The sequence below is a fragment of the Halichoerus grypus genome, chromosome 9 (genome assembly GCF_964656455.1).
Source record: "Halichoerus grypus chromosome 9, mHalGry1.hap1.1, whole genome shotgun sequence".
Taxonomy (NCBI): domain Eukaryota; kingdom Metazoa; phylum Chordata; class Mammalia; order Carnivora; family Phocidae; genus Halichoerus; species Halichoerus grypus.
Window position 1 is genome coordinate 59,169,203 of NC_135720.1, and position 15,319 is coordinate 59,184,521.

A 15,319-nucleotide genomic window follows, 5' to 3' on the forward strand; every position below is an offset into this window, starting at 1 on the left:
TACCCGCCTATCATGGCACAATGTTAATCTAGGTTATTCCCAGTGTATTCTCTGCATGTGTCCTCCTTTTTTCTAGTTTGCACATGTCTTCTCATCTTAAAAAAAAATCAAAGGCAACAAACAAAAAAACCTATCCTGTGTACTGTCATAGGGTTAACCACTATTCAATTGATTTCTTTCTTTTTTGTGTCAAACTCTCTAATGAGTGATCCGAATCCTCTGCCTTTCGTTTTGGTACCATTTATTTCATTCCCTAATTCCACATAGAAGCAAGTTTCTGCCTCCATTCATTTTTTAAAACTGGTCTCTCAAAAATTGCTAGTGAGCTCCTGGACAAACACAATGGCTCTCTCAGTCCCCATTCTCTTGGGGTTTCTGTATTATCCACCAGTGCAGACACTCCTCTTTCTAAATGCCCATCTCCCTTGACTTCCGTAAAGCCATTGTTTTCTGTTTCTTGTTATTTATTTATTTATTTAGTTAGTTAGTTAGTTAATTTCCTCAGATACCTCATTAGTTGGTTGTCTTCTCTAATTTTTTCCTTTCTTACCTGGGGCTTTACCTAAACCTCAGAGCCAGGTTGCTGCCTTTGTCTCCTTATCCTTTTCCCCTTGGAGAACATACTGATTTTTGAAAAATATGATCCCTATGCTGATCACCTTTTTACATTCCAGCCCTTACCCTCTCCATAGAATTCCAAATGCCAATGTATTCCAGGCCCAGAAATTAGGAAATAGCCCTATACTTTCTGTAGGTCCTTAATGTAGTTATTTCATTCTCTGAAACCATGACACATGTTGGTTCTCAGCAGGGCCTATGTAGGGTGGGGTGAAGCATGGCTGTGGTGGTGGTCCGGGAGCTTTACTAAACTATGGACGGCAGATCCTATCCCTAGTGGCTCGCCAAAGGTAGAGTGGGCATGAGTGAACTGCTCTGGGTGCAAGCAGTAAGGGTGTGCATTTTCAGTATAGAATTTAAAAACAATAATAAAACTGACTTGAAGTTGATCTGCTTTTTATTATCACCATGTGCCAGCAATTCCAAACAATGTCAATGAGAAATTCCTCTTCCTCAGAAAATGTCCTTTGTTCCTCTACATTCTAAATAACAGTTGTGATTACTGTTGATTTTTAACTGTATAGGCAACTTTCAAATTAGAACATTTTAATTACTTATCCTTTCATGAGCATCCAATTCTATGTGAAAGTTAATTTGAAGCAACTCCCTTTTATACGGTTGCTCCAACACACAGGGACTCAGCTACTATATATGTTCCTTCCAAGAATAAGTTCAAGATTGTTTGAAACTTTTGAGCTCACCTCAGGAGCAGTTCTTGTCTCCAATCCCTGTGATACTTCATACTCCTGAATTTAAGCAGAAGGTTCAAAATGAGCAAGAGATTGTAAGGCAGAACTTGAGTCATTTCCATTCTATCATACTAAGTGGACCCTTGGAGTTTGCATTTTTGTTTAAAAGAGTATGACTGAGTATGAACTATGAAGTGTGATATTTTTGTTTGGTTAGTGAAAATTTGACCTTGTATATGCAATATTTTACTGAATTTGAATAATATATTTAAAATTTAAGTTTATTTTTAAAAAATTATTTGTTTGCTTTAAATTAAAGAAAAACTCAAAAACAATGATTACTGATTATTACAAAATTATTACTCAAAATAATTTTGTTTTATAGATGAGGTGGTCAGCAGATCACAATGAATGTATATTCCATAATTTCCCTCTTTTTCTTTGTTATTTATCCAGCACTTTTATAAACATCAATGTTTGATTTTCCTTGATACTATGCATCATATAATATTCATATCACACACTAAAAGATGTCCACACTCATAGATTAAATTACAAAAAGCTGACTCCCAAGCGATATCTTTATTTCCTCTTGTCCATGATTGAAATTTTCTGTGGTCAGCTCCTACTTTATTTTCTAAAACCTAGAAGGTCATTTAATTTCTCTGACATCTTAATGGAACAATGGAGATGTGTGTGTGTGTGCGCATGCGTACACGGTGCACGCACGCATGTGTGTCTTAGTCCATTTGGGCTATTATAGCAAAATGCCATAGACTGGGTGGCTTGTAAACAGGAATTTATTTCTCACAGTTCTGGAATCTGAGAAGTTCAAGATTAAGATGCTGGCAGGTTCAGTGTCTGGTGAGGGCCATTTCCTACTGCACAGATGACTGTCATTCACTAGCCCTCACCTGGCAGAGAGCAGAGAGAGGAAGCAAGTTTCTTGTGACTCTTATAAGGGTACTATTCCCATTCATGAGGATTCCACCCTCATGACCTCATCTAATCCTAATTACCTTCCCTAAACCTCATCTCCGGAAATGATCACAGCCAAGGGTAGGCTTTCAACATACACATTTGTGGGGGGAGGGGCATAAACATTCAGTCCCTAACAGTATAGCTACATACTAAAAATATCTACTTACATCTCTATATTATGTCTATATCCATGTACATACATACACTTTCTTTCCTAACTTCTGTAATATTTGATACTATTGACCATGTCTTCTTTCTTTCTTTCCTTAACTTCTAGGACACCATTCTCTTGATTTTTCTCCAACTTTACTAACCAGTCTTTCCTTAACCTGACCTTTGAATGCAGGATTCCCTAACGCTGAATTCTGGGTCTTCTCCTTCCACATCCTCTTCCCAGGGCTTTCAACTACCACCCATGAGCCCAGGACTCTTAAATAAATATCTACCTACCCGCTTGCCTTTGCTTCAGGTCCATATTTCCAGGTGGATATGCCACAGACACCTCTAACTCAGTGTGTGCAAACATATCCCCTTCCTCCCTCCGACCTGCACCTACTCTTGTTTTCCTCACTTCGGTCAACTGCATGAGAAATCTTGGAATCATTGTAAGGTCAAACCTGAAATCATCCTAAACTTCCCTCATCACCCCCCATTTCCAAATTCTGTTCTTTCCACCTCCTAAATACATCACCAATCTGTTCTCTCTTCTCTAACCCATTCCCAGTATCCTAATTTGGTGTCTTCCTAAATAGTTACTGAATTCCTAAAATTGGGCCCCCTTCCTCTCTGTTCTTCTCCCTTTTCCTCAGAGCTTCTAGAGGGTTTCTTCTACAACATGTATCAATCTGTGTCACCTCTTTGCCTAAAATCCTGTACTAGACTCCTAACGCCTTCATGAAAAAATTCACACTCTTTAGAATGGGAAGTACAGTCTGCCATAATCTGATGTCTTTTTACCTTCCCTAAAATATCTCCAGCATCTCCTCATTTGGATCCTTTCCTTCAGCTCTGTTGGGCTAGCTTGGGTCCCTAAAGCTGCCTGTGCACTCTCATTCAAATCTCCCATCTCTGCCTGAAGTTTTCTTCCCCCTTCCATACTCCTCTCCACAACCTTTCTCTTTCTGGTTAAACTGTTCTTGTCTGTTCTCCTTGGCTCCTCACAGATTTTCCTGACTTCTCTTACTGCTCCTTCTCAGCCTTCCTTGCTCTCTCTTCCTCCTCTAATGAACTGCTAAGCATTGGTGCTCTTCAAAGCATGATCCCAGACTGTTCTCTCATTAAAGTCTCTCTTTTGGAGATCTCATCTAGTTCCATAGCTTTCTGTCATGGACTCATGTGTTGATGCCCCCTAAGCTTATCTCCAGCTGAAGTCTCCTTTGCACACTCTACCTGGATGTCTCTGGCTTCCTAAATTTAACCTGTCCAAAGTGGAACATCTGAAATTCCTGCCTTGTTCTCCTGCTCCTCCTTCTTTCTTCCCCATCTCAGTAACTGGCACTACTGACTATCTAGATTTGGGTGGAAATAAACCAGGTTTTGAACCTTCTCTTATTTCTGACCCATCCCTATGTCCCATCTATTATACCTCCTCAGTACATCTCAGGCCTCTGGTGTCCACATCTCCACTGTTGTCATCCTAGTTCAACCCCCATCTTCTTTTACATGCATTCATGATGTAACCTCCTGCCTGGTTTCCTTGCTTCCATTTATGCCTCTTTATAATTGAGTCTCCAAATAGCCACCAAAACAACATTTTAGAAAAGTAAATCCAATCAAGTTGTTTTCCTGTTTAAAACCCCTTGGTAGTAAAACAAACAAACAAACCCCAAGTGGCTTCTCTTTATACTTTTTAAAAAAGATTTAAGATTTTATTTATTTATTTGAGAGAGGGAGAGAGGGAGAGATCATGAGCAGGAGGTAAGGGTAGAGAAAGAAGCAGACTCCCCATTGAGCAGGGAGCCCGATGCGGGGCTCAATCCCAGTACCCTGGGATCATGACCTGAGCCAGAGGCAGACACTTAACTGACTGAACCACCCAGGTGCCCCCTTCTCTTTACACCTTTGATAAAGTCCCAAATTCCTGCACTGGTCATCAGTGTCTGAAGGCCCTGGCTCCTGCCTCCCTCCCCAGGGTCACCTCACACTGCTCTCCTACTTGTGCACTACACTCTGTCACAGTGCCCTTCCTTCATTTTCTAAAACAGGCCATATTGTTTCAGGTACCTGCTTGCTTCTCCTGGAATCCTTTTCACTCTCTACCACCTCACATGACTCCCTCCTTCTCATTGTTCATGTCATAACTCAAATGTCACCATTCTATTTTATTTTAAGATTTATTTATTTGAGAGAGAGAAAGAGAGAACGTGAGTGAGGGGAGGGGCAGAGGGACAAAGAGAGAGAGAGAAAGAGAGAGAGAATCTCAAGCAGACTCCTTGCTGAGTGCAGAGCCTGAGGCAGGGCTTGATTTCATGACTCATGTGATCCTGACCTGAGCCAAAACCAAGAGTCAGATGCTTAACCTACTGAGCCACCCAGGCACCATAAATGTCACTGTTTTATTTTTATTTATTTGTTTTTTATTATGTTCAGTTAGCCAACATATAGTACATCATTAGTTTTTGATGTAGTGTTCAACGATTCATTAGTTGTGTGTAACACCCTGTGCTCATCACATGCCCTCCTTAATACCCAGCACCTGGCTACCCCATCCCCCCACCCCCCTCCCTTCTGAAACCCTCAGTTTGTTTCCTGGAATCCATAGTCTCTCATGGTTTGTCTCCCTCTCTGATTTCTTCCCCTTCAGTTTTCCCTCCCTTCCTCTATGGTCCTCCATGCTATTCCTTGTGTTCCACATATGAGTGAAACCATATGATAATTGTCTTTCTCTGCTTGACTTATTTCACTTACCATAATCCCCTCCAGTTCCATCCATGTCGATGCAAATGGTGGGTATTCATCCTTTCTGATGGCTGAGTAATATTCCATTGTATATACGGACCACATCTTCTTTATCCATTCATCTGTTGAAGGGCATCTCGGCTCCTTCCACAGTTTGGCTGTTGTAGACATTGCTGCTATGAACATTGGGGTGCATGTGCCCCTTCTTTTCACTACATCTGTGTCTTTGGGGTAAATACTAGTAGTGCAATTGCTGGGTTGTAGGGTGGCTCTATTTTTAACTTCTTGAGGAACCTCCATACTGTTTTCCAGAGTGGCTGTACCAACTTGCATTCCCACCAACAGTGTGAGAGGGTTCCCCTTTCTCCACATCCTCACCAACATTTGTTGTTTCCTGCCTTGTTAATTTTTGCCATTCTGACTGGTGTAAGGTGGTATCTCCTTGTGGTTTTGATTTGAATTTCCCTGACGGCTAGTGATATTGAACATTTTTTCATGACATGTCACCATTTTAGACTTCCCTAACCATGTTTTTCATAGTTCCACACATCCCTAATATTTTCTACTAGAACAACCAATCTCTCTTGTAGCATTTATCACACTATCAGTGTTTTATTTACTGACTATCAACCCTACTAGAATATTTGCTCCATGAAGACAAGGGCCATGTCTGTCTGGTCCAGTGCTGTAATGTAGCACAGTGCCTATACGCAATACATATTTGTGAAGAAATAAAGGAACACTTGACAAACATGCATTTTAGGTATTAATCTCTTTTGGAAACATTTCCTAATAATGCCCACAGGAATTAAGGGTTCAGGTGAATCTTGCTGAATGAAGGACTCCTTTTGGAACTCATTCCTTCCTTTTATACTCTACTATAGCAAATTTTTAAATAGTGTGATTGTTGATTTTCATATTATTTTCCCCCAATAGATTGCAGGCCTGAACCTTGCTCATTGGTGCATCTCTGATAGTCTTAGCACAGTGTCTAACCCACAGTGGGTGATCAACAGGCATTTTTTAATGAGTGAATGCATTGAGGTCTACAGTATCAAAGTCAAACTCCCCAGGGGTTTCTCAGTTGGGTTTAAAGAACAGTTGGCATTTTGTATCAAACCATTTTTTGGTGTATAGAACCATCTGGTATATTGGGGACATTGGGTATCTCTGACTTCTGGGATCTAAATGCCAGTAGCACCCCCAGCCACTGTGTCAACCAAAATTGCCATTCTACCTTTTCCAGTGTTACCTTCCTTTCTAGAAAGTTCTAAGAGTTCAATTGTCAGCTTGAGGTAGCCATTGTGTCTTAACTTCTCCATTTCCCCTAGAACCAGGACTATTCTTTCCACACAAGTGCTTAGAAATTAATAAACACATATTTATCTTTAACTCATATTGGAAGCCATTAAGTTTGTTGGAACTCTACAAGACCAAGAGATGAACTTTTGAGATCAGTTTAGTCATTGTCACCTTTCTCTGGTATATTTATTTATGAATTATACACTATTGTTTCACTAAAAAAAATAAAATGAGGCAGTTAAAAGAATACACTAAGAGAAAGCCAGAGAATATAAACTTTTTTAAGAAGAAAAGGAAAAGAAAGGAAAGAGAGAAGTTAGCTTGGTACAGTAGTATCTGAATATAATTTGAATATAATATATAAGTTGAGTATATAATATAATATATAACGTAATTTGAGTACTCTTAGGATTCATTGTATTCCCATACTTAAATATAACTGAAAGAAGTTTACCATGATCCTTTCTTTGAAAAATATGGAATATCAGACGAGGATCAAACATTTGACTCATCAAATTGAAATTCTTCAGTGGCATGTGATTTCAGTGCCTCCTTTTTCAGAGTGCAGTCGTGTTTTTTGTTTTTACCTAAAGCATTTTGCTATCTATAATGCCCTCCTGGTACTTGTTAACTGGCTCCTTAGTGAAGCCAATTGTTTCCTTTTTTATGTTGCTGTGAAATCTGCCAGAATTATGTTTTTAATGTGAAATGATATTTCTTTCCTAAAGTGATTAGTCTGGCACATTTCTTTCCTGGATCTGATTTTATTTCTTCTTCTATTTCATGTGAGATAGCAACATAAAGAATAAAACAATAAAGATTAGACTAACATCAGCCACATGAGTAAGCTGGTACTGCATCTAGCTGTGGGATGTGTGGAATAATGTGTTTATCTTTTTTTCTTCCTCTCATTCTAGTGAGTTTTATTCTAATGACTGATTCTGAACTATAAATTTATTATCTGTGAAAATTGAACTGAATTCCTTTGCTGTTCGTAGCTCCAAATTAAAACCCATAGTCTCTCTCCTACTACCCCACCCTCCTGGAAGCATGCCTTATATGATGTTTTTTAAATATTTAAACTCATTTTTATCATTCCCACACCAGGCTTTGCTAAGGAAATTGAGGACTCTCTCTTTATAATGACTCAAACATGAATTTTTTTCTTTTTTTTTTTTTAATGATTTTTATTTATTTATTTAACAGAGAGAGACACAGCGAGAGAGGGAACACAAGCAGGGGGAGTGAGAGAGGGAGAAGCAGGCTTCCTGTTGAGCAGGGAGCCTGATGTGGGGCTCGATCTCAGGACCCCGGGATCATGACCTGAGCCGAAGGCAGACGCTTAACGACTGAGCCACCCAGGCACCCCAAACATGAATTTTTCTGATAAGGTTATCAGTACCAATTCCTCCTTGATGCCCATATGAATTGAGTCAACTTATCAATTACTGTAGAAGACAACTCAAAGCTTGTTCTCCGGTGTCCCGATTTCTTCCAAAGTGGTCCTACTGCCCTCAACCTGTGTAGCTAGGTGAGGTCTGCCTGCCCACACCCTCCGTTAGTAAAAAAAATCACTGAGGAAGACAGAGGGAAAGCAATTTAAGTATATAATTTAAGTATGTAATGAACTTCTAGACAATTTAGAAATCATATAATATTGTCACAAGCAGATTTCTGTTAACAATTTTTAAATCAAACTTTTATAGTTTTTCTAAGAAAAGCATTCTTATTTCTTTCTATTTCTAGAAAAGAAGCACTAGCATGAAGGGAGCTACTGAATCAAGAATAAAAAGGAAAAATAGATTTGAGCCTTTGCTGATTAATGAAATGTTTAATCTCAGTATAGAAATGATCCCATGCTGTGCTTTCCACAAAATCCAGACTTGTGTGCTATTTGGGCTCTATTTCATATTCAAATTCATTCAGATTTAACTGAGAAATCACTTACTAGTGCATGAAAACATGGACTATCCTTTTAACATTTTCAAGTGAGGTTGTCAACTCCATTTTACCCTATGTGAAATGTATGAGCTCAAATGATTTGGATTGTAAATCATCTATATTCCTGTAATTGATTGGAGCCAAGTAAAATGGAACTTACTGTGAGCAGTCGTCTGAGCTCAATAGAATTTGGTGACAGCTTTATGAAATGGAAAATTTTAAGGTGAGGATATTAGCACAGATGTGAAGGGACACTAAACATAAAAACAATAATTTGTCTTTCTTTAAAAGTTGCAAAATTCATTTGAAGGAAATATTGGAGCTACATTGTCACATTTAAAAAAGACTATCATGCTTAAGAAAATTCAGAAAGGGACAATAGTTGTTCGCTTGAGATATGCTTTGTAGTTTTATTTCTAAGAATAAAAAAATCTGAGGGCATCTTAACAGGCAAGTTTATAAGGAACTTGAATAGTATATTATGGTACGTAAATTAGAATGTTATGGAGCTGCCAAAAATGATGATACCTAATGATTTTTTAATGATTTTTCCCATTTTTTAGTTAAATGGGAAAAAAAGAATGTGAATTGAAGCTATGCTTTGATTTCAGTGGTGTTGAATTATGTGTGCTTGTAATTAGTATTAGGATGATGAGAACGTGGACTTTTTGCCCCTTTTTTCCCCTTTGCTGCAGTACAAATATAATTTGTGCTTTAAATAAAAATTAGGCAATAAAATAAAGATAACAGTGCCATTCCTAACATAAAAATATTGTACAACTGTTTTCCATTGTTTTTGGTTCTGCTTCTGTTGAACTTGATTCTTATAAAGGACAGTGAGCTTGACTTCAATGATTTTGTTGTTCACCATATAGTCCCAGGATAACTGCATTTTACTGCTGAAACACCATCTGGACTTTGTTCAAAATCCTCCTTAGCATGAATTATAGTTGGCTAATGTCTCTCCCTGAACAAACACGGTAAATTATCTACTCTCAACAGGGACCGCTATCACTTTATAATTTAAGTCATTTCAACTTTTTGGGACACGGCTACAGAAACTTTTCAACACTTTACACTATTTTTTTGTTATAATTAGCATATTTTAAAAGATATTTTATACTGAGTTTTTTTTTTTTAAGATTTATTTATTTATTTTATAGAGAGCGAGCATGAGTGGGAGGGGAAGAGGGAGAGGGAGAGTTCTCTCAAGCAGATTCTGTGCTGAGTGCGGAGCCAGACATGGGGCTCAATCCCAGGACCCTGAGATCACGACCTGAGCCAAAATCAAGAGTCGGTCAACTAGCCAACTGCGCCACCCAGGTGCCCATATACTGGGTTCGTTCTTTCTTTCTTTCTTTCTTTCTTTCTTTCTTTCTTTCTTTCTTTCTTTCCTTTCCATGCTCAGGTTCAGGTATTATATACTTATATTCTGTATTCTTTCCATCTTCAAAAGTTTTTTTTTTAAACAATCATACAAGAAATATGTTGGATACACTGTGTTAGAACAAGAGTAGCAAGGAAGTATTTCCAAGTGTTCTCTTACTTTAACTGGTAGAGGTGTGGAAGTAATTTTAATTTTCTCATCCAACCATCTCACATTCCTTCCCTGTGATGGTCTTGCTCCTTGTCATCCCTGGAGGTTCCTGCTCCTTAAGTAGCAAGTAGCTGTGGAGGTGATAAGAATGTGGTAATAATCATCTCGAGGTGATTCTTTGTGTTGACTAAAGGCAAACACTCCAGCCTCAAGAGATGAGGAAGAGAGATTGACCTCTTGGCCCCTAACTGGAGAAACTAGAAAGAAGGCTTCACTTTGAATCTTCAGGAACAGGCTGAAGATTAAGGCTGCCCCTTAATCTCTTTTGAGCTGATAGGCCGGCCTTTGCCTTTCTCCATCTACTGCATTTTTGGTCCCATAAATACAATGAATCACCTTGCACCTGCTCAGTAGGTACATTAACTTGACCTCAGAAAAGCATCAAGCCCATTCTCTCTGTCCTGCTTTCTGGGTGTGGCAGCGACCTAATACTCCATGAGATGTGGGTGTTAGGTTCACTTTGGAAAGAGAGCTGAGAGGACAAGCTATCAGCCATGCAACAGACCATCTAAATCTGAGCTAAAAATACAGACAGGGAGGTTTGAAGTGAGTATTTATTTCTCAAGTAATTATCCCAGAATTGGAGCACACTAGTGGGTCTGGGTGATATTTGGTCTTTGCAATTGGCCTCCCATGACACTGTAGTAAGTAGCCCATGGCCAACACCATAGACGGAGAGTAATGGATTGATAAAAGGAATAGAAGGAAGCACTGAGATGTGGGGGTTTTTATCAGCTCACTGAGGTGACCCATCCTGCTCTATTCTCTCCAAAATAATGTTTCAGAGTGAGACCTTCAGGAACCAAGTAGCCCAACTGTTACAACCAAGTTAGGGAAGGTGGGAGTAAGGGAAAACAAATAATGAACACCTACTGTGTACAATATATGGTGCTAGGTGTTTTATGTATCTTAATCCTCACCCTGTTGTGAGTGACATGTTAGCATCCCTGTTTGCTAGATGAGGAAACCACAGTCCATACTTGGTAAGCTGTGGAGAAAATATTTGAACTCCATATGAGCCCATAGCCATCCTGCTAACACATGCTGTCCTTCATACGTTGTCCGAGCCTAAAATTACCTCTCGGGTTTTGGGGGTTACCATATGGAGATGTGCTTGTAAATAGGCAGAATGGAAGAGAATCAAATGGGATGGCAGTCAGTGGACTTCAGGGCAGCAATGGGAAGGAGCAGGCAATGTGCTGTTTTAAGATATTGGATATTTATTAGAGAAATGGTAACCACTAATAGTGTGCCTTTATATTTGAAACCTTCCAAAGAGCTTTGCTCTCCATTTTGTCTGCCAAAGTTCATCATTTACAGTGAGGCCAGGACTGGCCAGACTAGATATTTTTTGAACTGCCAGAGTGAGGACTTGCATTCAGTAAGGCTGAACTTGGAGTAGGGAATTTTATGCCCAAGGTAGAATACGACCCTGAGGGTAGGGAATACAAGTCAAGTCAAAGTCCATAGGAAAATGTCAAAGGTCACACCCAGGGAGACTCTGTATAAACATCAAGTCCACAGTGCCAAAGGTAGGATCGAGGGCAAGGTCAGAGATCAAGGGTTTGAGACCAGATGGGGATGAGATTGGAGCAAAGGCAGGCCAGGGGCAAGCAGGTTAAGACTGAGGGCTGGTGGTAAGGCTTAGGACGTGTTCTTAGAATCATAGTGGAAGTCTGTACTTGCTTTCCTGGAGGTGGGTTCATTATGTGTGGATAGGTAAGACTGGCTTAAAGCTGAAAACAGGGTTAACATTGGCATTTGATTTTCAGGATGATAGGGGATATAATACTATTTATATTTTTTTAAATAAAATAGACCAAAGGAGACTGACTCTAGTTGTCAGTCACACAGCAGCTAAGCAATGGAGTGGTGGGTTGGATTTACAGAAATGGCAAAGGAAGAAGTGAACACATCAGCACTATTCATGAGAATGGGACGGAAGTAGGCAGAACCCAGGTTCATTATCTCCACTTGTCTGGTTGACAGGCTGTCAGGTTAACACAGATGTGAGAGGTCTAAACTTACTCCCGAGACTCAAATGTGCATGAAAGGTAATTTTATTAGTTTTTATAAATGATATTTAATATAATTTCTGTGATGATCACCTGCCCCATGGCTAAACATCTCAGTCAACTCAGGGAAAACACCCCTTCTTCCCAGAGTTGCTTTAAGTTTCAGGTGGTGTGACAGTATGAGGGCTGGGGGGGAAGAAGGGTGGGGATGGGGATCTGGTGTGGGTCTGTTTTTCCACAGTGGTGTCGGCTGGGCTATCTTCAGTCCAGTTTGTTCTCCAGAGATCTCCAGTTGGTCCCTTGTTATCTCTTGTTTCCATACACAAGGTTCCTGCAGCTCTCACCAATGTCCCCAGAGGATATAGACTCATTTGCTTCTCTACTGGGGTGTCATAAAATCTGGTGGTGTGTTGAGTGGGGATTTCTGGTCTCAGATACAGGGGAATTGTTCTCTTGTTGGAAAATTCGCCCTTGCTCCTTTAATTATTTCCACAAGTCTTGGTCCCCTGCTCTAACCATCTCTGATGTGAATAATTAATATTTCCTCAATTGAATGTGAAATGTAAGCAAATGCTAATGCCCAGAGCAAGACCCGTCTTGCCCATGAGCCCTCCTGCATAGAAATTCTGGAGCTGTCCTGCCTGGCTCCCTTAATAAAACCAGCAAGACTTCATGGGATGCTGGGCAAGATGAAGACTACAGTGAATTTCTCTGAGGTATCTTGCCCAATGTTTATCTAGCTGCCTTGATTTTCCTCAGTCCCTAGATGGGATTGCCAAATACCTAAATGACTAGGTATCATTCTGTCCCCTTCATCAGAAATTATAGCTAAGGCCAGGTCAGCCTGACATGGAAGAGAAGTCAATTGCTGGCGGCTGACCTCATCTCTGGATGATATCCTTTGTAAAACATCTATAACCTTACATGTTTTAGGAACATTTGATGAATGCTAATAGAATATTCTGCTAAACTCTTCATCCATTAAAGATATTTTCTTTTTATTATAATAATTATGTGAATATTTTTACAGTTGATTAAGAATAATTTTTCTCTCATTCACACTATTTTTTGTTGTTGTTGTTGTTGTGTCCTAGTGTTGTATTCCAATGTCATGGTGTGAGGGATGAAGGTTATAAAATTTCTTGCATGAGACTGAATCATTTTAGCTAATTGTGTTAGAAAATTTAACTTTTCTCAGAGATAATTCTATCACCTATGTAAGTGGAGCCTTTATGGGCTGCTGCCTTTCTCTTCATCCACACATAGATAGAGTGTCTGGGTACCATGAAATGGAATTGCATCAGACAGATTGAGAATTGAGTTCAAATTCTGACTCAGTAGTAATAAATGTCACCTCAAGTCAGTCACTTAAATTCCCTGGATTTTTGGTTTCTTTCTCTGCAAACTGTGCCAAAGTACCTGCTTTGTGAGGAGTGTACCTTATGGTGAGTACCTGTACTAATGTACCCCAACACATCTTCAGCTACTTAGTAGCTATTTACAGATATGTCATATTTAGTGAAAAATGAGGACACAATAATAAGGTTAAAAGACGGAATTAAAGAAGAAAGACCTTTTAATCACTTCAGCTGAGGCTGGAGTTGTAGCAGAAAGAGTGCAGGTGTCAGAAGACCTGATTCAATTCTTGTCTATTGTTTTTTGAGCTCCTGGCAAATAATTTCTATGAGTCTCAGTTGTAAAAAAAAAAAAAAGAAAAAAAAAGAAAAAAGAAACAGTCATATCTAACTTACAGAGTTTTAGAACTTAGATGAGATAACACGTGAACATTTAGAACGATGATTGGCCTTTGGTAAGTGTGTAATAGATGCTTGTTATTGAATTAAAACACTAAGGTTATTGAGAATTAATTTTTATTTTTTGCGGGGAGGTAGGATATTTAACACTTTAATTTGCAAACCCATGATGTGCTTTTGTAAATACAATAACGGGATCACCTCTTAGCATTTTTTCTTTTTTTTTCCTTATTGGTTTCAGAGGTAGAATTTAGTGATTCATCACTTGCATATAACACTGAGTGCTCATTACATCAAGTGCCCTCCTTAGTGTCCATCACCCAATTACCCCATTCCTCCCACCTACTTTCCCTCCAGCAACCCTCAGTTTCTTTCCTAGAGTTCAGCATCTCTTATAGTTTGCCTCACTCTCTATTTTCATCTTATTTTATTTTTCCTTCCCTTCCCCTATGTTGATTTGTTTTGTTTCTTCTTCTTCTTCTTCTTCTTCTTTTTTTTAACATATAATGTATTAATTGTTTCAGGAGTACAAGTCTGTGATTCATCAGTCTTACACAATTCAGAGCACTCACCATAGCACATACCCTCCCCAATGTCTATCACCCAGCCACCCGATCCCTCCCACCCCCCACCACTCCAGCAACCCTCAGTTTGTTTCCTGAAATTAAGAATTCCTCATATCAGTGAGATCATATGATACATGTCTTTCTCTGATTGACTTATTTCACTTAGCATAACACCTTCTAGTTCCATCCATGTCTTTGCAAATGGCAAGGCTTCATTTTTTGATGGCTGCATAATATTCTATTGTGTATATTATATATCACATCTTATTTATCCATTCATCTGTCGATGGACATCTTGGCTCTTTCCATAGTTTGGCTATTGTGGACATTGCTGCTATAAACATTGGGGTGCATGTAGCCCTTCGGATCACTACATTTGTATCTTTGAGGTAAATATCCAGTAGTGCAATTGCTGGCTCATAGGGTAGCTCTATTTTCAACTTTTTGAGGAACTTCCATACTGTTTTCCAGAGTGGCTGCACCAGCTTGCATTCCCACCAACAGTGTAGGAGGGTTCACCTTTCTCCGCATCCTCACTGACATCTGTCGTTTCCTGACTTGTTAATTTTAGCCATTCTGACTGGTGTGAGGTGGTATCTCATTGAGGTTTTGATTTGGATTTCCCTGATGCCGAGCGATGTTGAGCACTTTTTCATGTGTCTGTTGGCCATTTGGATGTCTTCTTTGGCAAAATGTCTGTTCATGTCTTCTGGCATGTCTTGATTGGATTATTTTTTCTTTGGGTGTTGAGTCTGATAAGTTCTTTATAGATTTTGGATACTAGCCCTTTATCTGATATGTCATTTGCAAATATCTTCTCCCATTCTGTCGGTTGTCTTTTGGTTTTGTTGACTGTTTCTTTTGTTGTGCAAAAGGTTTTTATCTTGATGAAGTCCCAAGAGTTCATTTTTGCCCTTGCTTCCCTTGCCTTTGGCGATGTGTCTAGGAAGAAGTTGCT